General features: G+C 37.2%; 1 non-coding gene and 2 pseudogenes across 1 annotated transcript; 1 reads left to right on the forward strand and 2 right to left on the reverse strand.

Annotated features, from left to right (window-relative positions):
• Window positions 1–1,666: 1,666 nt before the first annotated feature.
• LOC112762000 (small nucleolar RNA R71) lies at window positions 1,667–1,774 on the reverse strand. Its single transcript, XR_003182363.1, has one exon. It is a non-coding gene; the product is annotated as a small nucleolar RNA R71 (small nucleolar RNA).
• A 9,151-nt stretch (window positions 1,775–10,925) lies between these two features.
• LOC112757965 (proline transporter 1-like) lies at window positions 10,926–13,377 on the forward strand (annotated as a pseudogene).
• Window positions 13,378–18,252: 4,875 nt separating this feature from the next.
• LOC112756971 (organic cation/carnitine transporter 4-like) overlaps window positions 18,253–27,650 on the reverse strand; it is a 33,289-nt pseudogene continuing 23,891 nt past the window's right edge.

The raw sequence follows: 27,650 nt of genomic DNA on the forward strand, positions 1-27,650 counted from the left end.
ATAATTTCAGTGCTTTGATCTTTAATTTCTCTTATTTTGTGTCTTTTGTTGTTTCTTATATGCATTTTCAAATTGTTATAGTCCTTAGTATACAAACTTCTAAGTTTGGTGTCTTGCATGCATTGTTTATTTGATCCTAGTTGCATTTTTTTTGTTTCTCATCATTAAAAATTCAAAAAAAAATTTCAAAATTGTGTCTTTTCAAGTCAATAATACAGAGAATTGAAGATTCAGAACATTCAGCAGAGGAATTAAACAGAAAAAGCTGGGCGTTCAAAACGCCCAGTGAAGAAGGAAAACTGGCGTTTAAACACTAGCCAGGGTACCTGGCTGGGCGTTAAACGCCCAAAAAGGTAGGATTTTGGGCGTTAAACACCAGAATGGATGCCATTCTGGGCGTTTAACGCCAGGATGACACTAAAGGGAAGATTTTGTTTTTAATTTAAATCTTTTCCAAATTTTCATAATTTTTCAAAATCAAATCTTTTTCAAATCATATATTTTCAATCATATCTTTTCAAAATCAATTTCTTTTCAATTTTTTTATTTATTACTATTTTCGAAAATCCTTGCTACAATTAGTGATTTAATTCAAAATTTTCAAGTTGTTACTTGCCTATTAAGAAAGGATCAAATTTTAAATTCTAGAATCATATCTTCTAATTTCTTGTTAGTCAAGTAATCAACTTTAATTTTAAAACTTTCTCTTTGTAATTTGATTTTCAATCATATCTTCTCAATCATATCTTTTCAATCACATCTTTTTCAAAATTAATTTTCAATCATATCTTTTTTATTTCTAATTTCAAAATCTTTTCAAAAATCACTTAATTTCTTTCCCAATCTTAGTTTTCAAAAATCATCAATCAAATTTTCAAAATTTCTTTTAATTATTTCAAAATCTTTTACTTTAATTTCGAAAATTCTTCCCCTCTTCTCACATCCTTCTATTTAAGGACTAACACTCCTCCACTATCAACAATTCGAACTATATCCCTCTTGATAAGTTCGAATTCTTCTCTTTCTACCTTCTCCTTCTATTCTTATTTTCCTCTGACACTTCAAGGAATCTCTATACTGTAACATAGAGGATTCCATACTTTCTTGTTCTCTTCTCTTTCATATGAGCAAGAGCAAAGACAAAGGCATCCTTGTTAAAGCTGATCCTGAACCTGAAAGGACCTTGAAGCGAAAGCTAAGAGAAGCTAAAGTACAACTCTCTGTAGAGGACCTAACAGAGCTTTTCAAACAAGAAGAAGCCATGGCAGCCGAAAACAACAACAATGCCAACAATACAAGGAAGGTGCTTGGTGACTTTACTGCACCTACTCCCGACTTCTATGGGAGAAGTATCTCAATCCCTGCCATTGGAGCAAACAACTTTAAGCTTAAGTCTCAATTAGTTTCTCTAATGCAACAGAATTGCAAGTTTCATGGACTTCTATTGGAAGATCCTCATCAGTTCTTAGCTGAATTCTTGCAAATTTGTGACACTGTCAAGACCAATGGGGTTGATCCTGAGGTCTACAGACTTATGCTCTTCCCTTTTGCTGTAAGAGATAGAGCTAGGACATGGTTGGATTCACAACCCAAAGAAAGCCTGAACTCTTGGGAAAAGCTAGTAAATGCCTTCTTGGCAAAGTTCTTTCCACCTCAAAAATTGAACAAGCTTAGAGTGGAAGTCCAAACCTTCAGACAGAAGGAAGGAGAATCCCTCTATGAAGCTTGGGAAAGATACAAGCAATTGATCAGAAGGTGTCCTTCTGACATGCTTTCTGATTGGAGCATCATAGGTATCTTCTATGATGGTCTGTCTGAACTGTCCAAGATGTCATTGGACAGCTCTACTGGAGGATCTCGTCATCTGAAGAAGACGCCTGCAGAAGCTCAGGAACTCATTGAGATGGTTTCAAATAACCAATTCATGTACACTTCTGAAAGGAACCCTGTGAATAATGGGACAAATCAAAAGAAAGGAGTTCTTGAGATTGATACTCTGAATACCATACTGGCTTAGAATAAAATATTGACTCAGCAAGTCAATATGATTTCTCAAAGTCTGTCTGGAATGCAAGCTGCACTAGGCAGTACTAAGGAAGCTTCCTCTAAAAAAGAAGCTTATGATCCTGAGAACCTAGCAATGGAAGAGGTGAATTACATGGGAGATTCCTATGGAAACACCTATAATTTTTCATGGAGAAATCATCCAAATCTCTCATGGAAAGGCCAACAGAGGCCTCAACAAGGCTTCAATAATAATAATGGTGGAAGAAACAGGTTTAGCAATAGCAAGCCTTTTCCATCATCTTCTCAGCAACAGACAGAGGATTCTAAGCAGAGCCACTCTGACTTAGCAACCATAGTCTCTGATCTAGTTAAAACCACTCAAAGTTTCATGACTGAAACAAGGTCCTCCATTAGAAATTTGGAGGTACAAGTGGGTCAGCTGAGTAAAAAAGTTACTGTACTCCCTCCTAGTACTCTCCCAAGCAATACAGAAGAGAATCCAAAGAGAGAGTGCAAGGCCATAAACACGTCTCACATGGCCGAACCTGGAGAGGAGGAAGAGGCAGTGATCTCCACTGAAGAAGACCTCAATGGACGTCCACTGGCCTCCATGGAATTCCCTGATGAGAAACCATGGGAATCTAAGGCTCACACAGAGACCATAGAGATTCTATTGAATTTACTCCTGCCATTCATGAGCTCTGATGAGTATTCTTCCTCTGAAGAGGATGAAGATATTACTGAAGAACAAGTTGCTAAGTACCTTGGAGCAATTATAAAGCTAAATGCCAAGTTATTTGGTAATGAGACTTGGGAGGATGAACCCCCCTTGCTCACCAAAGAACTAGATGACTTGACTAGGCAGAGATTACTTCAAAAGAGACAAGATCCTGGGATGTTCTCAATACCTTGTACCATAGGCACCATGACCTTTGAGAATGCTCTGTGTGACCTAGGGTCAAGTATAAACCTCATGCCTCTCTCTATACTGGAGAAGTTAGGGATCATTGAGGTACAAGCTGCAAGAATCTCACTAGAGATGGCAGACAATTCAAGGAAACAGGCTTATGGACTTGTAGAGGATGTCTTGGTAAAGGTTGAAGACCACTACATCCCTGCTGATTTCATAATCCTAGAGACTAGGAAGTGTGTGGATGAATCCATCATCCTTGGCAGACCCTTCCTAGCCACAGCAAAAGCTGTAATTGATGTTGACAGAGGAGAATTGATCATTCAAGTGAATGAAGACTCCCTTGTGTTTAAAGCTCAAGGATATCCCTCTGTAACCATGGAGAGGAAGCATGAAGAGCTTCTCTCAATACAGAGTCAGACAGAGCCCCCACAGTCAAACTCTAAGTTTGGTGTTGGAGGCCACAACCAAACTTTAAGTTTGGTGTTGAACCCCCACATTCAAACTCTAAGTTTGGTGTTGGGAGGTTCCAACATTGCTCTGAACATCTGTGAGGCTCCATGAGAGTCCACTGTCAAGCTATAGACATTAAAGAAGTGCTTGTTGGGAGGCAACCCAATCTTTAATTATCTATGTTACATTTCTATTTTCTTTTATTATTTTATATTTTTTGTAGGTTGATGATCATGTGAAGTCACAAAAACAATTGAAAAAGAAAAAACAGACTAAAAAACAGAATAAAAAACAGAACACCCTGGAGGAGAAACTTACTGGCGTTTAAACACCAGTAAGGGTAGCAGAATGGGCGTTAAACGCCCAGTCTGGCACCATTCTGGGCGTTTAACGCCAGAAATGGGCACCAGACTGGCGTTTAACGCCAGGAATGGGCAAGAAGCTGGTGTTAAACGCCAAAAATGGGCAGCAGCCTGGCGTTTAATGCCAGGATTGGCAGAAAGGGGCATTTTTGCACGCCATTTGGTGCAGGGATGAGATATCCTTGACACCTCAGGATCTGTGGACCTCACAGGATCTCCACCTACCCCACCTCTCTCTCTCTTCTTCACCCATTCACCAATCACCTCAATACCTCCTCCCCAAAAACTCCTCACCTATCAAATCCCACCATTCTCTTCACCACTCACATCCATCCTTCATAAAACCCCACCTACCTCACCATTCAAATTCAAACCACTTTCCCACCCAAACCCACCCATAATGGCCGAACCATACCCCCCTCTCCACTCCTATATAAACCCATCTTCACTCCTTCATTTTCACACAACATACACACTACTTCTCCCCCTTGGCTGAAACACTAAGCCCTCTCCATCTCCTCTATTTCTTCTTCTTCTACTCTCTTCTTTCTTCTTTTGCTCGAGGACGAGCAAACCTTCTAAGTTTGGTGTGGTAAAAGCGTTGCTTTTTATTTTTCCATAACCATTTATGGCACCTAAGGTCGGAGAAACCTCTAGAAAGAGGAAAGGGAAGGCAAAAGCTTCCACCTCCGAGTCATGGGAGATGGAGAGATTCATCTCAAGGGTGCACCAAGACCACTTCTATGAGGTTGTGGCCAAGAAGAAGGTGATCCCCGAGGTCCCTTTCAAACTCAAAAAGGGTGAATATCCGGAGATCCGACATGAGATTCGAAGAAGAGGTTGGGAAGTTCTCACCAACCCCATTCAACAAGTCGGAATCTTAATGGTTCAAGAGTTCTATGCCAATGCATGGATCACCAAGAACCATGATCAAAGTGTGAACCCGGAACCAAAGAATTGGCTTACAATGGTTCGGGGGAAATGCTTAGATTTTAGTCCGGAGAATGTAAGGTTGGCATTCAACTTGCCCATGATGCAAGGAAATGCACACCCCTACACTAGAAGGGTCAACTTTGATCAAAGGTTGGACCAAGTCCTCATATACATCTGTGAAGAGGGCGCTCAATGGAAGAGAGATTCAAGAGGGAAGCCGGTTCAACTAAGAAGGCATGACCTCAAGCCCGTGGCTAGGGGATGGTTGGAGTTCATCCAACGCTCAATCATTCCCACTAGCAACCGGTCTGAAGTTACTATAGACCGGGCTATCATGATCCATAGCATCATGATTAGGGAGGAAGTAGAAGTTCATGAAGTTATATCCCAAGAACTCTACAAGATGGCGGACAAGTCCTCTACTTTGGCAAGGTTAGCCTTCCCTCATCTCATTTGTCACCTCTGCAATTCAGTTGGAATTGACATAGAGGAAGACATCCTCATTGATGAGGATAAGCCCATCACTAAGAAAAGGATGGAGCAAACAAGAGATCCCACTCATAGACATGAGGAAATTTCTCACCATGAAATCCCTGAGATGCCTCAAGGGATGCATTTTCCTCCACAAAACTATTGGGAGCAAATCAACACCTCCCTAGGAGAATTAAGTTCCAACATGGGACAACTAAGGGTGGAGCACCAAGAGCATTCCATCCTCCTCCATGAAATTAGAGAAGACCAAAGAATCATGAGAGAGGAGCAACAAAGGCAAGGAAGAGACATTGAGGAGCTCAAGCACTCCATTAGATCTTCAAGAGGAAGAACAAGCCGACATCACTAAGGTGGACCCGTTCTTTAATCTCCTTGTTCTTTATTTTCTGCTTTTCGAATTTTTATGCTTTATGTTTATTTATGATTACATGATCACTAATGTCTAAGTGTCTATGCCTTAAAGGCAATGAAAATGAATCCATCACCTTTCTTAAATGAAAAATATTTTTAATTGAAAAAGAAAAAGAAGCGCATGAATTTCAAATTTTAAAATAGTTTAGTTATTTTAATGTGGTGGCAATACTTTTGTCTTTATGAATGAATGCGTGAACAGTGCATATTTTTGAATTTGTTGTTTAAGAATGTTAAAATTGTTGGCTCTTGAAAGAATGATGGAAAAGGGAGAAATGTTATTGATAATCTGAAAGATCATAAAATTGATTCTTGAAGCAAGAAAAAGCAGTGAATAAAAAGCTTGCAGAAAAAAAAAGAGAAAAAGAAAGAAAAGCAAGCAGAAAAATCCAGTAACCCTTTAAACCAAAAGGCAAGGGTAAAATAAAAAGGATCCAAGGCTTTGAGCATCAGTGGATAGGAGGGCCCACAGGAATAAAATCCTGGCCTAAGCGGCTAAACCAAGTTGTCCCTAACCATGTGCTTGTGGCGTGAAGGTGTCAAGTGAAAACTTGAGACTGAGCGGTTAAAGTCGTGGTCCAAAGCAAAAAGAGTGTGCTTAAGAGCTCTGGACACCTCTAATTGGGGACTCTAGCAAAGCTGAGTCACAATCTGAAAAGGTTCACCCAGTTATGTGTCTGTGGCATTTATGTATCCGGTGGTAATACTGGAAAACAAAATGCTTTGGGTCACGGCCAAGACTCATAAAGTAGCTGTGTTCAAGAATCAACATACTTAACTAGGAGAATCAATAACACTATCTGGATTCTGACTTCCTATAGAAGCCAATCATTCTGAACTTCAAAGGATAAAGTGAAATGCCAAAACTGTTCAGAAGCAAAAAGCTAAAAGTCCCGCTCATCTAATTAATACTGATCTTCATAGATGCTTTTGGAATTCATTGTATATTCTCTTCTTTTTATCCTATTTGATTTTCAGTTGCTTGGGGACAAGCAACAATTTAAGTTTGGTGTTGTGATGAGCGGATAATTTATACGCTTTTTGGCATTGTTTTTAGTATGTTTTTAGTATATTTTAGTTAGTTTTTATTATGTTTTTATTAGTTTTTAAATAAAAATCATATTTCTGGACTTTACTATGAGTTTGTGTGTTTTTCTGTGATTTCAGGTATTTTTTGGCTGAAATTGAGGGACCTGAGCAAAAATCTGATTCAGAGGCTGAAAAAGGACTGCAGATGCTGTTGGATTCTGACCTCCCTGCACTCGAAGTGAATTTTCTGGAGCTACAAAAGCCCAATTGGCGCGCTCTCAATTGCGTTGGAAAGTAGACATCCTGGGCTTTCCAGAAATATATAATAGTCCATACTTTTCCCAAGATTTTATGGCTCAAACCGGCGTTCCAAGTCAGCTTAAGAATTCTGGCGTCAAAACGCCAGAACTGGCACAAAAGCTGGAGTTAAACGCCCAAATTGGCACAAAAGCTGGCGTTTAACTGTAAGAAAAGTCTCTACATATGAAATCTTCAATGCTCAGCCCAAGCACACACCAAGTGGGCCCAGAAGAAGATTTCTGCATTAATTACCTATTTCTGGTAACCCTAGTCTACTAGTTTTCTATAAATAGGACCTTTTGCTATTGTATTTTCATACTTTTACAAAAAGACTTTGATAGACCTTTTCACATTTGGGGGCTGGCCTCACAACCATGCCTAGACCTTGTTCTTATGTATTTTCAACGGTGGAGTTTTTACACACCATAGATTAAGGTGTGGAGCTCTGCTGTTCTTCATGAATTAATGCAAAGTACTATTGTTTTTCTATTCAACTCAAGTCTATTTCTTCTCCAAGATATTCATTTGCACCCAAGAACATGATGAATGTGATGATTATGTGACACTCATCACCATTCTCACCTATGAACGCGTGCCTGACAACCACTTCCGTTCTACATGCAAACAAGCTTTAATGTGTATCTCTTGGGTTTCTAATCTAAGATTAGAACCTTCGTGGTATAGGCTAGAATTATTGGCGGCCATTCCTGAGATCCAGAACGTCTAAACCTTGTCTGTGGTATTCTGAGTAGGATCTGGGAAGGGATGACTGTGATGAGCTTCAAACTCGCGAGTGTTGGGCGTGTGACAGACACAAAAGGATCAATGGATCCTATTCCAACATGATCGAGAACCGACAGATGATTAGCCGTGCGGTGACAGCATGCGTAGAACATTTTTACTGAGAGGAAGGGAAGTAGCCATTGACAACAGTGATGCCCAACATAAAGCTTGCCATGGAAAGGAGTATGAATGATTGGATGAAGGCAATAGGAAAGCAGAGGTTCAGGAGGAACAAAGCATCTTCATACGCTTATCTGAAATTCCTACCAATGAATTACATAAGTATCTCTATCTCTATCTTTACTTTATGTTTTATTTATCTTTAATTATCAATCCTCCATAACCATTTAAATCTGCCTGACTGAGATTTACAAGATGACCATAGCTTGCTTCAAGCCGACAGTCTCCGTGGGATCGACCCTTACTCACGTAAGGTATTACTTGGACGACCCAGTGCACTTGCTGGTTAGTTGTGCGAAATTGTGACAAAGTGTGATTCACGTTTGAGAGCTCCAAGTCTTTGGCGCTATTGTTGATTATCACAATTTCGTGCACCACCAGCTTAAACTCTCCGAGTCGTGGCTAGATCCTTATGACATTATACTATGATATTTTGATATAAATTGTATCTATTTCTTGTGCTTTAAGTTAGTTGCTCCATTTATGCGTTTTGCGCTTTTCTTACCCTAACTTTGAGCTTTATTCCTTCATCAGACTTCTAGATTATATTATTCTTTCTATATAAATATGTATAAGCCTTAGAATTTTCGTAACCTTTGGTTAACCCTTGCTTTACGGCTAAAGGTAAGGCTTGGGTTAATTGGGGTGTTACACTACGAGTATATGTAAACGTTATTATCATGAATCTAATTACAAAAGAGATGAGGTTATTTACAACTTAATTAATCATTTAATATTATTCGTAAAGATATGATAATAAGCAATGTTATTTCATTTGATTTATACTAATTCATTACAAGAACAAAAATGGTTTGTTATTCTAGGGATATGACTTTAGTTATTTCACTTATTTCCTGCCAAAGAAAATTGATATTTGTAAAACTAAATTGTTGTTTACTTTTGCATATTTAATGTACAAGGTAACTATTAATTCTATAAAAAATTTTAGTTATCTAAAATTAAATTTAGATTAATATCTCAAATATATATAAATTTAAGTTGAAAATAATAGTTGACATTTGACATATCATTTTCTATCAAGCGAGTATTTTCTATTTTGTGTTCCTCTTTTTTAAGCCAACCAGCATTATGTTTGACTAATTTATTTATGAAAAGCTTTTCGTTTATTGATTGATATCGAATACCTACTTTTATTTTATAAAAATAATAATAGGCTAAGTGGCTAAATGTCCAAAGTAGTAAAAAAAGTTTCATGCTGGAACAAAAAAGGAGGTGATTCTAAATTGAAAAAAGTGATTGGCTGGTTGGAAGTGAACAGTTTGAATGGAGTCATGGACAGAATAAGAGACTGTAGTTTTAGGGGAGGTTGGTATTAGGTAACATATTAGTTCAATACATATAATTAGCATCTATATATACTAGTGGTTCGTTAGATGAGTTTACAACATTTTTAGCAAGATAGTATGTTAACATTGTACTTGAATATATATAGTATACAAGACCCAAGGGAATAAGTTGCATTTGAATGACTCTATATACTTAAATAGTGAAAGGTTCTATATAAATGAATTGCATGAAATGACTCATACCTATGACTATATAACTTGATTTTAAGATTTAACTAATGATAAAATATAATAAAATAATATATTTATATATAATATATATAATCTTTTTATCTAATTTTTTATCAGAATTTTTAAACATAAAATTCCAACTTCTTCAATTGATTTACCAATTTCTTTTACAATTTTGTTTTAACCATTAAATCTAAACAATTTTGTGTGTGAGTTGTTCAATCTAAATATATATATATATATATATATATGATAAAATTATTAATGAAATAAGTTTATTTTAGCAATTTAATTATGTGAGATATAAGATATTATTCACTAATTGGTGTGAGTTATTAATCTCTAAATATATAAACAACACGATGAAATTATTAATGAAATAAGTCTATTTTAGTAATCTAATCATATAAGATATAAAATGTTAGGTTTAAATTATCTATTTTCAAATATAGATAAACAATAAGATGAGATTCCTAATAAAATATAAATCTATATAGATAAACAATAAGAAGGAAGCTTAGCAAAAAGAGAGAAAAGATAAAACAGAAATAAAAGCAAGGGAATGAAAGTAGAAAGACACGAAGAACGGTAGTCCTGTTTAATTAATTATTGTCATCAAAAGTCCTTCCTAATTAATAAAGTTGCTCCTGCTAAAGAAAATTGATATTTGTAAAACTAAATTGTTGTTTACTTTTGCATATTTAATATATAAGGTAACTATTAGTTCTATAAAAAATTTTAGTTATCTAAAATTAAATTTAGATTAATATCTCAAATAGATATAAATTTAAGTTGGAAATAATATTTGACATTTGACATATCATTTTCTACCAAGCGAGTATTTTTTATTTTGTGCTTCTCATTTTTAAGCTAACCAGCATCAAGTCTAGGGGGCCAGCAACTTTATTAAATTCTGGCCAACATGTAATCAGCAAAAGAAAAGTGAGTAATCCTAGTCATTGGATGAAATCTCACACCATTAAAATCATCATTGATGGCTACAAATCACAAAAGTTTCTGGCCGCCTAGCACTCCTCATTTATGAAAAACTTTTTGTTTATTGATTGATACCGAATACCTACTTTTATTTTATAAAAAATAATAGAAGGCTAAGTGGTTAACTGTCTAAAGTAGTAAAAAAAATTTTGCGCTGGAACAAAAAAGGAAGTGATTCTAAATTGGAAAAAGTGATTGGCTGGTTGGAAGTGAATAGTTTGAATGGAATCATGGACAGAATAAGAGACTGTGGTTTTAGGCGGGGTTGGTATTAGGTAACATATTAGTTCAATACATGTAATTAGTATCTATATATACTAGTGGTTCGTTAGATAAGTTTACAACATTTTTGGCAAGATAGTCTGTTAACAATGTATAGCTGGCACACTGCAATGGATTATTTTAAATCTCAATTTGTTGCAGTAGTTGAGTGTATATATACAGGGTCATTGTTGGAGCTAAGGAGCAGCTTGGCATGATTGTGTTGCTATCTTCTTATGCAATTTAACCGTTGCAATGCCTAACAAAACAATGGGAAAGAACGATAGTAACCATGAAAATCACAAAGATGGTAATGACAACGTTAAAGTGCCGGAAACCATGCACCAGATTAGCAGTGGTTAGTAATAATCAGTTTTACTTATATATCATAAATATTGCTGATTGAGATAGAAGTTAAGCATGCAATTTGTAACCCAATATAGCTGGCACTCCGGGTGTAATTGAAATCAGAACATTTTGAAATATATACATCTTCCTCTGTTCAATCTTATCTCCATAATATTAACTCATAATTTGTTTTCCTTTGGAATTTGTTTGGTGGCAGATTCATGGTTTCAAGTGGCTTTTGTCCTAACCATCGGAATCAACAGTGCTTATGTGCTAGGATATTCCGACACCATCTTGGTGCCACTTGGTCTAGTAATTTTGCTCTATGCAGATGCTCTTGTTGCTATGCTCCATGAGTCTAGGGGGACAAGGCGCATTTGATATAGAGACCTTGCTGAATTCATATACGGTAACAAATACTCATCTTCTACAAATGTTTTCCAATAACATGCAGCTATTTCTTTTTCTCTCATGTTTCATCCCTTTCTTACCGCAGGAAAAAAGGCATATACTCTTACATGGGCTCTACAATACGTCAATCTTTTCATGATCAATACTGGCTACATCATTTTGGCCAGTTCAACCTTGAAAGTAACACAAATTCAATCTCTTCCTCAGTTTAGAATATGTTTCTTTAGATAGTGTATATGTCTAGCCATTCTGTTACATGCATACAAAAAATATATAAAAAAAAACAATATGCATTGGTTAATTTGGTAATTGAATTTCTTTTTTTTTTTTGGTATTTCTAGAGGGTTCTTTTTGTAAATTTCCTTTTTTATTTTTATATGTTCAATGTGGTACAAGCTACTTATCTTCTATTCTGGGATGATCACACAATGAAACTTCCATATTTTATTACTATAGCTGGCTTTGTGTGTGCACTGTTTGCCATTGGAATCCCTACTCTTTCAGCTCTTGGAGTTTGGCTGGGTTTTTCAACTCTCTTGAGTCTAGCTTATATTGTTATAGCATTTGTGATGTCCCTTAAAGATGGTAATATTTCATTTCTGCTATTACGTTATATGTCCCCCCTTTTTTTGTCCACCAAGGTCTTATTGCAAACTTGGTATTCATGTGAATACAAATCTTGCATCTCTATCCGAACTGAGTTAAAAATTTTCATGCATTAAGTTGAAGACACTATTTTTTTTAACTGTCCATTAAACAAGATGATTGTTATTAACATCAGGATTGAATGCACCACCTAGTGATTTCAGTATTCTGGACGATGGCGCTGGTAAAATATTTTCGATCATTGGAACAAGCGCTAATCTCGTGTTCGCATATAACACTGACATGCTTCCCAAAATACAGGTCCCATAAACTTACATTACATGTTATTCAAACATATTTAATGTACAAATAGATACTGATGCACAACATAAATTGATTGAGGTATATAACAGAAAACAATTAAGCAGCCAGTTGTGAAGAACATGATGAAAGCTCTGTATTTTCAGTTTACGGTTGGTGTTCTTCCATTGTACCTGGTTACATTTATAGATTACTGGGCTTATGGAAATTCCACATCAGCATATTTGCTGAACAATGTGAATGGTCCTGTCTGGGTTAAAGCTGTAGCTAACATTACAGCTTTTCTTCAATCAGTCATTGCATTGCATGTACTTACATCTAAACTTGAACTTCTGCTAATATCAATTGTTTTAACCCTGATAAATAATACAGGCCAAAATCATATCTTACAATTTAAGGAAAACAAAGTTGTCTCTCACTAGTTAAAGAAAGATCAACTGGGATTTCAAATCTTGAGAAACTAAGATTTGTTTGGTTAGCATTTTCATTTTCAATAGTTTCTATTTCAAGATTTTGTGAAGAGAAAAGAGAAAACAATAAAAAAAATATCAAAAAAATTGAAAATAAAAGCGCAAACCAAACACATCCTTTATTAGCTCGTGCTTTTCGTCTGGGATGAAATTTGGTTTACTCGAATTGTTTGAGTGTCCTAATGATCCTCTATTTTCACTTCTGCTAGATATTTGCTAGTCCTATGTATGAGTATATGGACACCAAATATGGGATCACCGGAAGTGCCCTAAAAATTAAGAACTTATCATTTAGGTTTTTACTAAGAGGTGGCTACCTCACCTTCAATACATTTGTATCTGCTCTGCTATCATTCCTTGGAGATTTCATGAGCCTCACAGGTGCAATAAGCACATTCCCACTCACATTTGTTCTTGCAAACCATATGTACCTAACGGCAAAGAAGGACAAACAATCATCCATGCAACAACTCTGACACTAGCTCAACATTGTTTTCTTTAGCATCATGTATCTTGTAGCAACAGTTTCGGGCATAAGGCTTATCTTCGTAGACTCCAAAATATACCATCTTTTTGCTGATTTATGATCAAAATCTAAATGTTTTCTTTGCAGATTTTCTTCCATATCTATAATGTAATCTTTTGCTATATATCTCTTTATAGAGATATCGCTTGTTGGATCAAGTCATTTTCATTTGCATGTTTGAAAGAAATTCCCTTTTATTTGCTTGGAATGATGATTCATATCTAGAAATACGAGTCTTTCTTATCTTTAATGGATTGATATGAATAAAGATCATATTCATATTGTGTGTATTTTTTTTAATGAGCCTAATTGTTGATTTTTGTAAAGAATTGATCTGATTTTTTCATATGAATCATATTTTTTTAAATCTTTATTTTGAATGACATTTTTTAGTCTTTTTTTTTTCTTTATTCTTTCAGCCAGTGAACTAATTTTGCTTAGTGCAAGTTCTAAGCTAGCTAAATAAAATGAAATGAAATAAGATATCCAGATTTGAGAGTTAAGATTTAATAATGAGATGAGCATATCAGTAGAGATGAGTTACTTTAGCGGCATCGGTTAGATTAAATTCCAACAATTAAGTAGGCAAGATGTTTATAAAAATAAAATGAAAATTTAAAGGAAAAAGTGATAATCGATATGTAACTTCATAAAAAAAATTGAATATACATGATGTGTGGTAAAGAACATAATTGTGTGGGTGAAAATAATACAAAGACATACATTGATAGGCATTTCTAAAGTAGAATTTGGTAAACTAGGTTGCCTGGAATGCTTTGTTGAAATCTCTAATTAAAGATCTGGAACCTGCAACCATATAAGAAACGGATCTAGGTTAAGACTACATTGTACTAACCACTCGGGCTCATCATAGCCAATGACTTGCATGCTTAATCCAAAACTATACATCTATACGAATTCAGATAACATGATTCTAAATCAAGGCACATTCAATGAGTTACTATCAGTTAAAGGTTTAGTATGTTTTTTGTCTTTAATGTTTTTAAAATTCAATGAGGCTGCAGTGAAAATAATGAAATGAGGGAGTGCAGGGAGAGTGCTTATGGCAGTGGCGGATGTGATGTGATGATTGTGGTGGTGGTGGTGATAGGGAGGTGAAGAGTTGGAGGGGTTAAAATTGGTTAGGATTAGATGAGAGAAGATTAAAATTGAAAAAAGAATTGACTAACTGTGAATTAAATTGTGTTTATAAAGTGTACATGAATATATTACATAACAATATAACATATAGAACAATTGTAACAGCAATCAAGTTTGCCCTGCTAGTTGGGGGCTTTAAGAAAAATAATTTTCAAAAAGCAGGTTTGATCTTAAGTCAACAATTTAACTCAACCATTATCTTAAGTCTTAGAAACACAAGCATCTAATCGGATGACACACACATGTACGGAGCATATCATTTAAATTTTAAACTCTAACAAAGCATTGACATCGCAGCTTGCTTATCATCATCATCTTCCGGACAGAAAATTTACAATAATGAAGATGGTGTTGAGAAGTACTGAGAGGAACTCTCATGTACGAACTTGCATGAATGAGACCTATAATCTGGCCTTTCAAGGACTTTGTCCTCCCAACTGAAATATCTGAGAAGCCCCACCCACTCGGTGCAAGAAACAGATCCTCGTTTGTTATTGCCAGTGCATTTGCAAGGATCAAGAACCCCTCTAGTAGTGTCCACAAACCCATCTCCCTGCACTGCAAACAAGAAATATATCACTATAAGAGATAGAGAACTCATCCAATCCATTAAACATAACACACAGTAGTGAAGTTATCAAATTCTGAAGTTACCTCATAAGAACTTTTCCCAAAATTAAAATTACAAGTTCAGTTTCAAGGTTCAAATTTTGTAGAGTTTAGTCCCAAAATTTGGTAAGTTTGCATTGCAGACACAGACAACAAATAGCAAGTAGTGCCATTTCTAAAAAAATATGCATTTTGTGGAACCAAAATCTCACTAGCAAAGTTACAATCACTTAGACGGCATAAAAAATTCAAATAACAGATTATGAAATTATTTTCTAATTAAATATCATCAAAATTAGGAATGCACCAACAAAAAGTCTCATAAACTTTACCAAAAAAAAAGAATATCCTGAATTAGACTTTGAGCATAGAATATACAAATTTCAGTGCAAACAACTGAAGATACAACTAAAATAAAGTCGGGAGAAACATAAGAGAGAAATAAGTGAAATTTGAAAGAACATTGGAGCGCAAGAGTTAACCTGGTACCGGAATGGCGGGTAGCTTCGGCGAGGACTGGACAGTGGAGGGAAAAGGGTTACACATGGACATCGACACAGACACACTCACCGAGAGATCATGTTCTTTCGTTTCATATCCATGGAAAACTGGGATCAGAAAGAAAAGAAAGCTGACCCATTCTTCTTCTTTTTCTCTAGCAAGTGCACTTGTTCGCTCAAAGCGTCAGGAATTTGAATTCTACCGGACGCATACAGTAATTTATTAGTTTTTAATTAAAAGGTGCCCTATAGAGTTTTGCTACGTGCTCTGCTAGGGCTTTGGAAGGAATCCTAATTTTCAAATTTGAGTGAGTCATTGACTTTGCCTATACTAGTAGACACCAGCAGCAGCATTCTCTGGATGAGGACATTAAAGAAGGGATTGATAAATGCTGATGAAAGTCTAATGGGGAGGGTCATGGCTGATCGGCTCTTTAGTTCACGCAATTTGGGGCCAGTCAGAGGGGTTCAAAGTGCACCATCTCCCTTAAAATTTTCATTATCGATATTAGAAGATGGAAACAAGGAGAAACAGTTGAGGATAAGGATTTTGCAAATGTTCCTATTTGGATATAATTATGGGGTTTACCTGAATATTGTAAGACTAAGGAGCTCGGGCAGAAGATAGGAAGGGCTTATGGTGATGTTGTTGATGCTGACATATTCCAAATATGTGGCAAAGAAGAGAAAATCGTAAAAGTGCACGTTCAGATGGATGTTACCAAGCTACTAATAAGAATAACTCTTAAAATAGTCAGGTCTGATCAGAGTGCAGCCAAGGTACGAGAGAATTGGTACTTTCTGTAATTAGTAATTACTGCGGTTTCATTGGTCATGATAGTAGAACTTGTGACGAACAAGTAAAGGCGGCTATTGTGGGAGAGGTGGTGGGAAAGAGTTAAGGAGAACTGCTACGGATATATCAGGTGGGTAGGAGAATGGGCGAACAAAGAGAATATGGCAGGGCTAGAACCATGAGTAGAGGAATAGGGGGAGGATTTAAAAATACGAACCCAACTCCTATCAATCAGCTCAAAGGTTTGGCTAACCTCTTTGTTAACAAAGAGGGGAGGAGCTGGGAGAAAGAAGAGGAAGAAGTGTAGTTCGTGGCAGCAGCTATAGTAGTTAGGAAGGAAGAAATCAGGGGCAAACAAAAAATTGTCTTGGAGAAGGCTGTTGATAATTTTAATGAGGAGGAATGGGTTACAAAGTCAAAGGAAGGTAGCGAAGGAAGCCTCGAGCAAAACTGTATATCAAGAATACTGGGGATTAAGAAAAGCTCGGAAGGAAAGGTGAAGGAAGCAGGCCTGTAGAAGATGAGCCAAGTTGAGTTGATTGTTATCGAGATGGGAGAGGGTGCCACCCCACAAGAGGCACCAAGATGTCCATGAAGATGATGATGATGACTTGTCGGAGTTTGGGATAACTCTTGACCGTTCACAGCATGTAAGACTTGTGTAAGACTTATTCTCTTGAAGTAGTGTTTCTCTGTAGAACAAAAAATATTACTCTGAATATAGAGAGAATAATGCATAATACTTGCTTTAAGCACCTATACTGTGTTGATCCTAGAGAACGTGTGGAAGGATTGATGGTTGAATGAAAGGAAGACGTGGATTTACAAATAAAGAACCATGAAGGATTTTAAATTCACTTTAGTATGGTAGAACTAAAAGGGAAAATAACCTGGGATTTGATAGGGGTATACTTACATACAGAGGAGAACCAGAGAGAATCAATTTCAAACTATTCTTGGTATCTTGAAAACGGTCTAGGAACATAAATTGGTGATTGGAGACTTCAATGCAATTAAGGTGTTTCATGAGAAAGAGGAGGGATGTATGAAATCCGCATCATTCATTAGAAGTTTCAACGACTTTATTAATGCTGGTGATATGGTTGATTTACGGTATGAAGAGCCAAAATTCACTTGGTCAAGCAGACAGTTCGGAAATAATTGCATTAAAGAGAGGTTGGACCAAATAATGAGCTCAGGTTCTTGGAGATCGGATTACCTAAGAGCTTCGATGGCGTACCTTAATGACATAAGTTTTGATTACAGACCTCTACTGTTGGTGTCTAATTCAGAATCTCCCAAGCCAAAAAGAAAATTTCACTTCCAAAAGAGATGGTATGATAATGAGGAGGTAGTTATGGAAATTGTGGATCGAAAACATTTTAGCAAAAAATGAACTAGGCACGCGTTTAGAATAAATTAGGATTAAATGAAGAATGTGATTTGGAATGCAAAGTAAGATTAAATGAAAGTCTAAACACATCATTTTCTCTCTTACAACTACTAATACGTAAATTAGAAATTTAGAATTGCTCGGTAACCTTGAACTTTACTAAAATTTGATCACTAGAAAACAATATTAATAGAGATAACCATAATTTTTTTTAAAATGGATTGAATAGTCCCAATCATAGACATTACAAATTCATTCACACCATATTCACACACACAATATTTAAGTCATCCATTACTTGGTCTAACCAAGTTTTTAACCATTACAAACTTACCTACACCACACTCATTCATACACACAATATTCAAGAATTTCATCCAAACTTGTTGCAAGACATACATGATCACAATAAGATTAAAGTCTTGCTTGAATATGATACTAAAAAGTTAATCTTAGTGGACTAATAATATAAAAACATCAAACAAGCCCAGCTTCCAACCCAAAGAATGTATCATACAGTGGTTGATTCAAAGTTTTCGGCAAGTAAAATGCAAACATGCCACCCACAATCCCACACACAGCAACACCACGAATGGCAGCTGATGAGTGGATATTTTATACGAAATTGTAAGAGAGTAATGTGAACATTGACATTACAACTTCGTGCACCAAGTTTTTGGCGCCGTTGCCGGGGATTGTTTGAGTTTGAACAACTGACGGTGAATCCTGTTGCATAGATTAGGAAAATTTTGTCTTTTGGGTCAGAGTCTTTTATATTCTTTTCAAAAAAAAAATAAAAATGAAAATAATATTTTTTCTTTGTTATTAAAAATATTTTTCAAAACAAGTGTTACATTTACTGCCCATTTGGCTAGAGCGTTGGTCTGTGTTCTTGGTAAATTGGGTACCTTCTTTTTAAAATTCTTTTTTAAAAATAATTTTTACATTAAATCTTGTGCCAAACTTTAAGTTTGGTGTTTTCTTGTTGATTTTTCTTGGGATTTCGAAAAATCTTATTTTGGTTTTCTAAAAATTTTAAGTTTGGTGTTCTTTCTTCATGTTCTTGTGTTCTTGTGAATCTTCAAAGTGTTCTTGAGTTTTCCTTGTGTCTTGATCTTAAAATTTTTAAGTTTGGTGTTCCTTGGTGTTTTTCCTCCAAAATTTTCGAAAACAAGGAGCATTAGATCTAAAAATTTTAAATCTTGTGCTATCTTATTGTTTTTCTCTCCCCTCTTTAAATTCAAAAATATCTTTTCTCCCTATTTTAAAGCAAATTTTCGACATTTACCTTTAAAATTCAGATTTTTATTTCAAAATTTAAAATTTTTTTCAAAAATCATCATATCCTTTTCAAAACTTCCCAACCACTTTCTCTCTCCTCATTTTTTTCGAAAATCTTCACCCATTTTTATTTATTTTATTTTCACTTTATTTTATTTTCGAAATAAATAAATAAATAAATAAATAAATAAATAAAAATAATTTTTTTATTACATCATCTCCCTTTCTCCATCATGGATCTAAGTGGAAATGAACAGTCCAGAAGGACTCTGGGGTCATATGCTAACCCCTCTACTGCTTCATATGGGAGTAGTATCTGCATACCCTCCATTGGAGTCAGTAGCTTTGAGTTGAATCCTCAGCTCATTATCATGGTGCAGCAAAGCTGCCAGTATTCCGGTCTTCCACAAGAAGAACCTACAAAGTTTCTGGCACAGTTTTTATAAATTACTGACACAGTACATCATAAGGAAGTAGATCAGGATGTCTACAGATTATTACTGTTTCCATTTGCTGTAAAAGACCAAGCCAAGAGGTGGTTAAATAACCAACCTAAGGCTAGCATAAGGACATGGAAACAGCTGACAGAAAAATTCCTGAATCAATACTTTCCTCCAAAACGGATGACACAGCTAAGGCTGGACATCCAAGGCTTTAAACAAGGAGATAATGAATCTCTTTATGATGCCTGGGAGAGATACATAGAGATGCTATGAAAATGCCCCTCTGAAATATTTTCAGAGTGGGTTCAGTTAGACATCTTCTATTATGGGCTTACAGAAAGAGCTCAGATCTCTCTAGATTACTCAACTGGTGGATCTATCCACATGAGAAAGACAATTGAAGAAGCTCAAGAGCTCATTGATACAGTTGCCAGAAATCAGCATATGTACCTAAGCAGTGACCCTTCCATGAAAGAAGAGGCTAAAACAGTAACTGCTGAACTCAGTCTGTAGAACAAGCTGCTGAATTCAATCAGCAATTAGACTTTCTAACACAACAGTTAGCCGAATTCAAAGATAGACTACAAGAGACAAGGGTGGCTAATATAAATATGGAAGAACAATTGAAGCAAACAAAACAACAGCTGTCAAAACAAATAACAGAAGAATGCCAAGCAGTTCAATTAAGAAGTGGGAAAACATTAAATACCCCACCTCAAGGCAGCAGGAAGCCAAGAAATGAGCAAACCACCCAAAATCCATCTGAGGACAGTAAGAGCCCAGGAAAAAATAATTCTGTCGTTAAAACGCCAGAAATTGGGTGGAAGGCTGGCGCTGAACGCCCAGACCATGCTCAAGACTAGCGTTCAACGCCAGAAACAAGCAAGGAACTAGCATTGAACGCCCAAAGGAAGCACAGTTCTGGCGTTCAGACGTCAGGAACAGATGAGAAATTGGCGTCTAACATCACTCCAGCTTCTAACTCTGGCACTCAAATGCCAGAGAGGGATCAGACACACACAAGTGCTAATGACAACCCCTCTAAAAAGGCTTCTTCAACTATTTCTGTAGGAAATAAACCTACAGCAACCAAGGTTGAGGAATATAAAGCCAAGATACCTTATCCTCAAAAACTCTGCCAAGAGGAGCAGGATAAGCAATTTGCTCGCTTTGCAGATTATCTCAGGACTCTTGAAATTAAGATTCCGTTTGCAGAAGCACTTGAGCAAATACCTTCTTATGCCAAGTTCATGAAAGAAATCCTGATTCATAAGAAGGATTGGAGAGAAACTGAAAGAGTTTTCCTCACTGAAGAATGCAGTGCAGTCATTCTGAAAAGCTTTCCTGAAAAGCTTAAAGATCCCGGAAGCTTTCTAATACCATGCACATTAGAGGAAAATTGCACCAGGACAGCTTTATGCGATCTTGGGGCAAGCATCAACCTAATACCTGCATTAACTATCAGAAAGCTTGGTGTAACTGAAGAAGTTAAACCAACCCGGATATGTCTCTAACTTGCTGATGGCTCCATTAAATACCCATCAGGTGTGATTGAGGACATGATTGTCAGGGTTGGGTCATTCGCCTTTCCCACTGACTTCGTAGTGCTGGAGATAGAGGAGCACAAGAGTGCTACTCTCATTCTAGGAAGACCTTTCCTAGCAACTGGACGAACTCTCATTGATGTCCAAAAGGAGGAAGTCACCCTGAGAGTCAATGAAGATGAGTTTAAGTTGAATGCTGTCAATGCCATGCAGCATCCAGACACACCAAAAAACTGCATGAAAGTTGATCTTATTAACTCTTTGGTAGAAGAGATCAACATAGCTGAGAGTCTCGAATCAGAGCTGGAAAACATCCTTAAAGATGTTCCACCTGATCTAGAGGATTCAGAGGAATTGAAAGAGTCTCTAAAATTTCCTCAAGAAGAGGAAAAACCTCCTAAACCCGAGCTCAAACCATTACCACCATCCCTGAAATATGCATTTCTGGGAGAAAGTGATACTTTTCCAGTGATCATAAGCTCTGCTTTAAATCCACAGGAGGAGGAAGCACTAATTCAAGTGCTAAGGACACACAAGACAGCTCTTGGGTGGTCCATAAGTGACCTTAAGGGCATAAGCCCAGCTAGATGCATGCACAAGATCTTATTGGAGGACAATGCTAAGCCAGTGGTTCAACCACAGAGGCGGCTAAATCCAACCATGAAGGAAGTGGTGCAGAAAGAGGTCACTAAATTACTGGAGGCTGGGATTATTTATCCTATTTCAGATAGCCCCTGGGTGAGTCCTATTCAAGTTGTCCCTAAAAAGGGAGGCATGACAGTGGTTCATAATGAAAAAAATGAACTGGTTCCTACAAGAACAGTTACAGGGTGGCGCATGTGTATTGATTACAGAAGGCTCAATACAGCCACCAGAAAGGATCATTTTCCTTTACCATTCATAGACCAGATGCTAGAAAGACTAGCAGGTCATAATTATTACTGCTTTTTGGATGGCTATTCAGGCTACAACTAAATTGCAGTAGATTCCCAGGATCAAGAGAAAACAGCATTCACATGTCTATCTGGAGTATTTGCTTACAGAAGGATGCCTTTTGGGCTGTGTAATGCGCCTGCAACCTTTCAGAGATGTATGCTCTCTATTTTCTCTAATATGGTGGAAAAATTTCTGGAAGTCTTCATGGATGACTTCTCAGTATATGGAGACTCATTAAGCTCCTGTCTTGATTACCTGACACTGGTTTTGAAAAGATGCCAAGAGACCAACCTGGTTTTAAACTGGGAAAAATGTCACTTTATGGTGACTGAAGGGATTGTCCTTGGGCATAAAATTTCAAACAAGGGAATAGAGGTGGATCAAGCTAAAATAGAGGTAATTAAAAAATTACCACCACCTGCCAATGTTAAGGCAATCAGAAGCTTTCTGGGGCATGCAGGATTCTATAGGAGGTTTATAAAGGATTTTTCAAAAATTGCAAAACCTCTGAGCAACCTGCTAGCTGCTGACACGCCATTTGTGTTTGACACAGAGTGTCTGCAGGCGTTTGAAACTCTGAAAGCTAAGCTGGTCACAGCACCAGTTATCTCTGCACCAGACTGGACATTATCGTTCGAATTAATGTGTGATGCCAGTGATCACGCCATTGGTGCAGTACTGGGACAGAGGCATGACAAGCTTCTGCATATCATTTATTATGCTAGCCGTGTTTTGAATGATGCCCAGAAAAATTACACAACCACAGAAAAAGAATTGCTTGCAGTGGTTTATGCCATTGACAAGTTTAGATCATACTTAGTAGGATTAAAAGTGATTGTGTACACAGATCATGCTGCTCTTAAATATCTACTCACAAAGCATGATTCAAAACCCAGACTCATAAGATGGGTGTTGCTTCTGCAAGAGTTTGATATAGAAATAAGAGACAGAAAAGGGACAGAGAACCAAGTGGCTGACCATCTGTCCCGGATAGAACCAATGGAAGGGGCGTCCTCCCCCTCTATTGAGATCTCTGAAACTTTTTCGGATGAGCATTTGTTCGCCATTCAGGAATTACCATGGTTTGCAGATATTGCAAACTACAAAGCTGCAAAGTTCATTCCCAAGGAGTACAGCAGGAAAAAAAATTAATTACTGATGCAAAGTACTACTTGTGGGATGAACCCTATCTCTTTAAGAGATGTGCAGACGGCATAATCCGTAGGTGTGTGCCTAAGGAAGAAGCACAAAGGATCTTATGGCATTGCCATGGGTCACAATATGGAGGTCATTTTGGAGGTGAGCGAACAGCCACCAAGGTTCTCCAATGTGGTTTCTACTGGCCTACACTTTACAGAGATTCCAGAGAGTTTGTACGTAACTGTGACAGTTGCCAAAGAGCTGGTAATTTGCCTTACAGTTACGCCATGCCTCAACAAGGAATCTTAGAGATTGAGTTGTTTGACGTATGGGGTATTGATTTCATGGGACCTTTCCCACCATCATACTCAAACACTTATATTCTGGTGGCGGTTGACTATGTATCAAAGTGGGTAGAGGCCATTGCCACACCTACCAATGATACTAAAGCAGTACTAAAGTTCCTCCAGAAACATATATTCAGCAGGTTTGGTGTCCCTAGGGTACTAATCAGTGATGGGGCACTCACTTCTGCAACAAACAGCTTTACTCTGCCATGGTTCGGTATGGGATTCGCCATAAGGTGGCAACTCCATATCATCCACAGACAAATGGGCAAGCTGAAGTCTCTAACAGAGAACTAAAAAGAATCCTGGAACGGGCTGTAAGTACCAATAGAAAGGATTGGGCACGAAGCTTGGATGATGCTCTGTGGGCTTACAGAACAGCATTCAAGACTCCCATAGGGACCTCTCCTTACCAACTTGTGTATGGTAAGGCTTGTCACCTACCCGTGGAGCTGGAACATAAGGCCTACTGGGCAACCAGATTCCTTAAATTTGATGCCAAATTAGCTGGAGAGAAAAGATTGCTCCAGCTGAATGAGCTAGAAGAATTCAGATTCACTGCTTTCGAAAATGCCAAGCTTTACAAAGAGAAATCAAAAAGGTGGCATGACAGAAAGCTGTCATCTAGAATCTTTGAACCAGAACAAAAGGTTCTGTTGTTTAACTCTAGGCTTAGGCTATTTCCCAGGAAACTGAAGTCCCGGTGGAGAGGACCATATGTGATTACAAGTGTATCACCATATGGTTATGTGGAGCTTTAAGATATTGATTCTGATAAGAAGTTCATTGTTAATGGACAGAGAATCAAGCACTATCTTGAAGGCAATGTTGAGCAAGAGTGCTCAAGGCTGAGGCTAGATTAAAAACTCAGCAAGGTCCAGCTAAAGACAATAAAGAAGCGCTTGCTGGGAGGCAACCCAGCCAGGGGGCATCACTTCCTCTAAGCATTTTGCCCTATTCTTGATTTTATTTGTTTATATAAAATTCATTGATACTAAGGTAAAGAATCAATTGTATAAGTTTACAGGGTTACAGAAGGATTCTGCACACAAAACAGAGAAAAAGAGCTCACTGGCAAGAAAATGCCAGTAAAAGTCTCTTTTGGGCATTCAACGCCCAAAAGAAGCATCCACTGGGCGTTGAACGCCAGTAAGGATAGCCATCTGGGCATTAAATGCCAGAAAGAAGCATCTTCTAGGCGTTGAATGCCAGAAAAAAGCTCCTTCTGGGCGTTTAACACCAGATTTACAGCATCCTGGGCGTTCAGAAAAATGCCCAGTGACAAAGGAGTTCCTGGCGTTCAACGCCAGAAAGAAGCAACAGCTGGGCGTTGAACGCCCAGGAGAAGCAGCAGTTGGGCGTTCAAATGCCAGGATGGTGGGGAGGAGGTAAATTCGTTTTTTCTTCATATTTTTTATTTTAATCTTAATTTTCGTGTTTCAATTCATGATTTCTTGCATAAACATGTTACAAACCCTGATTTCTAAAATCCCTAATTTCTAAAAACCCCACTTTAAAAATATCAAATGTATCTTAATCCATAAGCACAAATCCTTTTTATCCAATTCAACTCTTTTTCAAAATTTTCAAAACAGATCTATCTCTTTTCATTCAAAAATCTTTTCAACTAATCAATATCTTTTTCAAATCTCTATATTATCTTTTTCAAAAAAAAATTCCAAATTTATCTTTTTCAAATATCTTTCATATCGTTTCAATTTTAAATTATATCTTTTCTTATCATACTTATCTCTTTTTAAATTATATCTTCTATCTTATCTTTCTCCCTATTTTCGAAAACCCACCCCCCTCCCTTTTAAAAACACATTCGGCCTCCTTCCTCTCATCCACCATTCAACACTAGCTCTCTTTCTATCCCTCTCCTTTCTTTTCTTTTGCTTGAGGACAAGCAATCCTCTAAGTTTGGTGTGTTTATCCGTGATCACTAAATCATACCCACTAAGATCATGGCTCCTAAAGAAAAACAACCCACTCCAAGAGGCAAGAAAGAGAGTGTTCCAAAACCACTTTGGAATCAAGGGAGGTTCTTAACCAAAGAACATTCAGACCACTACTACAAAATAATGGGTCTAAGATCTGTGATCCCGGAAGTCAAGTTCGATCTGAAAGAAGATGAATATCCGGAGATCCAAGAGCAGATTCGAAACAAGAACTGGGAAGTCCTAGCTAATCCTGAAACGAAAGTGGGAAGGTATATGGTTCAAGAATTCTACGCTAATTTGTGGTAAACAGACAGGCAGAGAATATCTGGAGCTGCCCTCTATGACTACAGGACTGTGGTCAGAGGAAAGATTGTTCACATCCACCCTGACAAAATCAGGGAGATCTTTAAGCTACCTCAGCTGAAAGATGACCCAGACTCCTTCAATAGGAGAATGATGAGAACAAACAAGGGCCTGGATAAGATTCTAGAGGATATATGCATCCCTGGATCCAGGTGGACCACCAGCACGAAGGTGCCCCAAGTCAACTCAAGAGAGAAGATCTCAAACCAGTCGCCAGAGGATGGCTGGACTTCGTTGAGCGTTCTATATTGCCCACCAGCAACCGTTCTGAAGTCAATATTAGAAGAGCAGTGATGATCCATTGCATTATGTTGGGAAAAGAAGTAGAAGTTCATCAACTGATCCCATCTGAATTCTATGTACTTGCCAACAAGAACTCCAAGGATGCTAGGTTGGCTTATCCAAGCCTAATCTCTATGCTCTGCAAAGATGCTAGAGTAAAGATGGGAATAACAGAGTATATCTCAGTGGAGCAACCAATCACTAAAATCACAATGGAAAAACAACAAATGCAGGATGACCCCATCAAGAGGAGGGCGCAAGAATTCCTACCAGAACTCCCTCAATTTGAATACTAGGAGCATCTTGAGGCATCTGTCACTAAGTTGCAAGAAACCATGGACCAATTGAAGGAAGAACAGCAAAATCAAAACAGCATGCTTTGCAAACTGCTCAGAGAACAAGAGGTGCAAGGGCGTGAATTAAGAGAACTAAAGCGTCAGAAACTATCTCTTGAAGGGCCAAGCACCCCACAGACTAAAGAGGCATCCGCTTCCCAAAGTCAAGGTTGTTGAGTTCTGATCTTAACCTTAACCCTGTGATAACTTTTTTTTCTATTATTTGAGTTTCACCTTAGGAGTCATATAATGGCAATTAGCATTTATATTTTGATTTTATCCCCAATTAAGCTATAATTTATTTTTCTCATCATCATTAAACATGAATAAAATAAAAGATTTTCTTTAAAACAAGGAGGCAATAATTTTCGAGTTTTTAATAAAACAAATTCTAATTGTTTACATGTGGTGGCAATGCTTTCTGCCTTCTGAATGAATGCTTGAACAGTGCATATGTCTTTGGAATTTAATGTTCTTGAATGTTAAATATGTTGGCTCTTGAAAGAATGATAAACATGAGATATGTTATTGGTAATCTGAAAAATCATAAAAATGATTCTTGAAGCAAGAAAAAGCAGTGAATACAAAGCTTGCAAAAAAAAGCAAGCAGAAAAAGCCAATAACCCTTAAAACCAAAAGGCAAGGGTAATAAAAAGGATCCAAGGCTTTGAGCATCAGTGGATAGGAGGACCTGAGGGAATCAAATCCTGGTCTAAGCGGCTAAACCAAGCTGTCCCTAACCATGTGCTTGTGGTGTGAAGGTGCCAAGTGAAAACTTGAGACTGAGCGGTTAAAGTCAAGGTCCAAAGCAAAGAGAAGAGTGTGCTTAAGAACCCTGGACACCTCTAATTGGGGGCTTTAGCAAAGCTGAGTCACAATCTGAAAAGGTTCACCCAATTATGTGTCTGTGGCATTTATATATCCGATGGTAATACTGGAAAACAAAGTGCTTAGGGCCACGGCCAAGACTCATAAAAGTAGCTGTGTTCAGAAATCAATATACTGAACTAAGAGAATCAATAACACTATCTAAATTTTTAGTTCCTATAGATGCCAATCATTCTGAGCTTCAATGGATAAAGTGAGATGCCAAAACTGTTTGGAAGCAAAAAGCTACTAGCCCCGCTCATTTAATTAGAATCTGAGCTTCACTCAAAAACTCTGAGATATTATTGTTTCTTGACTCATTTGTATTCTATTTTATTTAACTAGTTGCTTGAGGACAAGCAACAGTTTAAGTTTGGTGTTGTGATGAGCGGAT

Source organism: Arachis hypogaea, chromosome 16, assembly GCF_003086295.3.
Source record: "Arachis hypogaea cultivar Tifrunner chromosome 16, arahy.Tifrunner.gnm2.J5K5, whole genome shotgun sequence".
Lineage (NCBI taxonomy): Eukaryota > Viridiplantae > Streptophyta > Magnoliopsida > Fabales > Fabaceae > Arachis > Arachis hypogaea.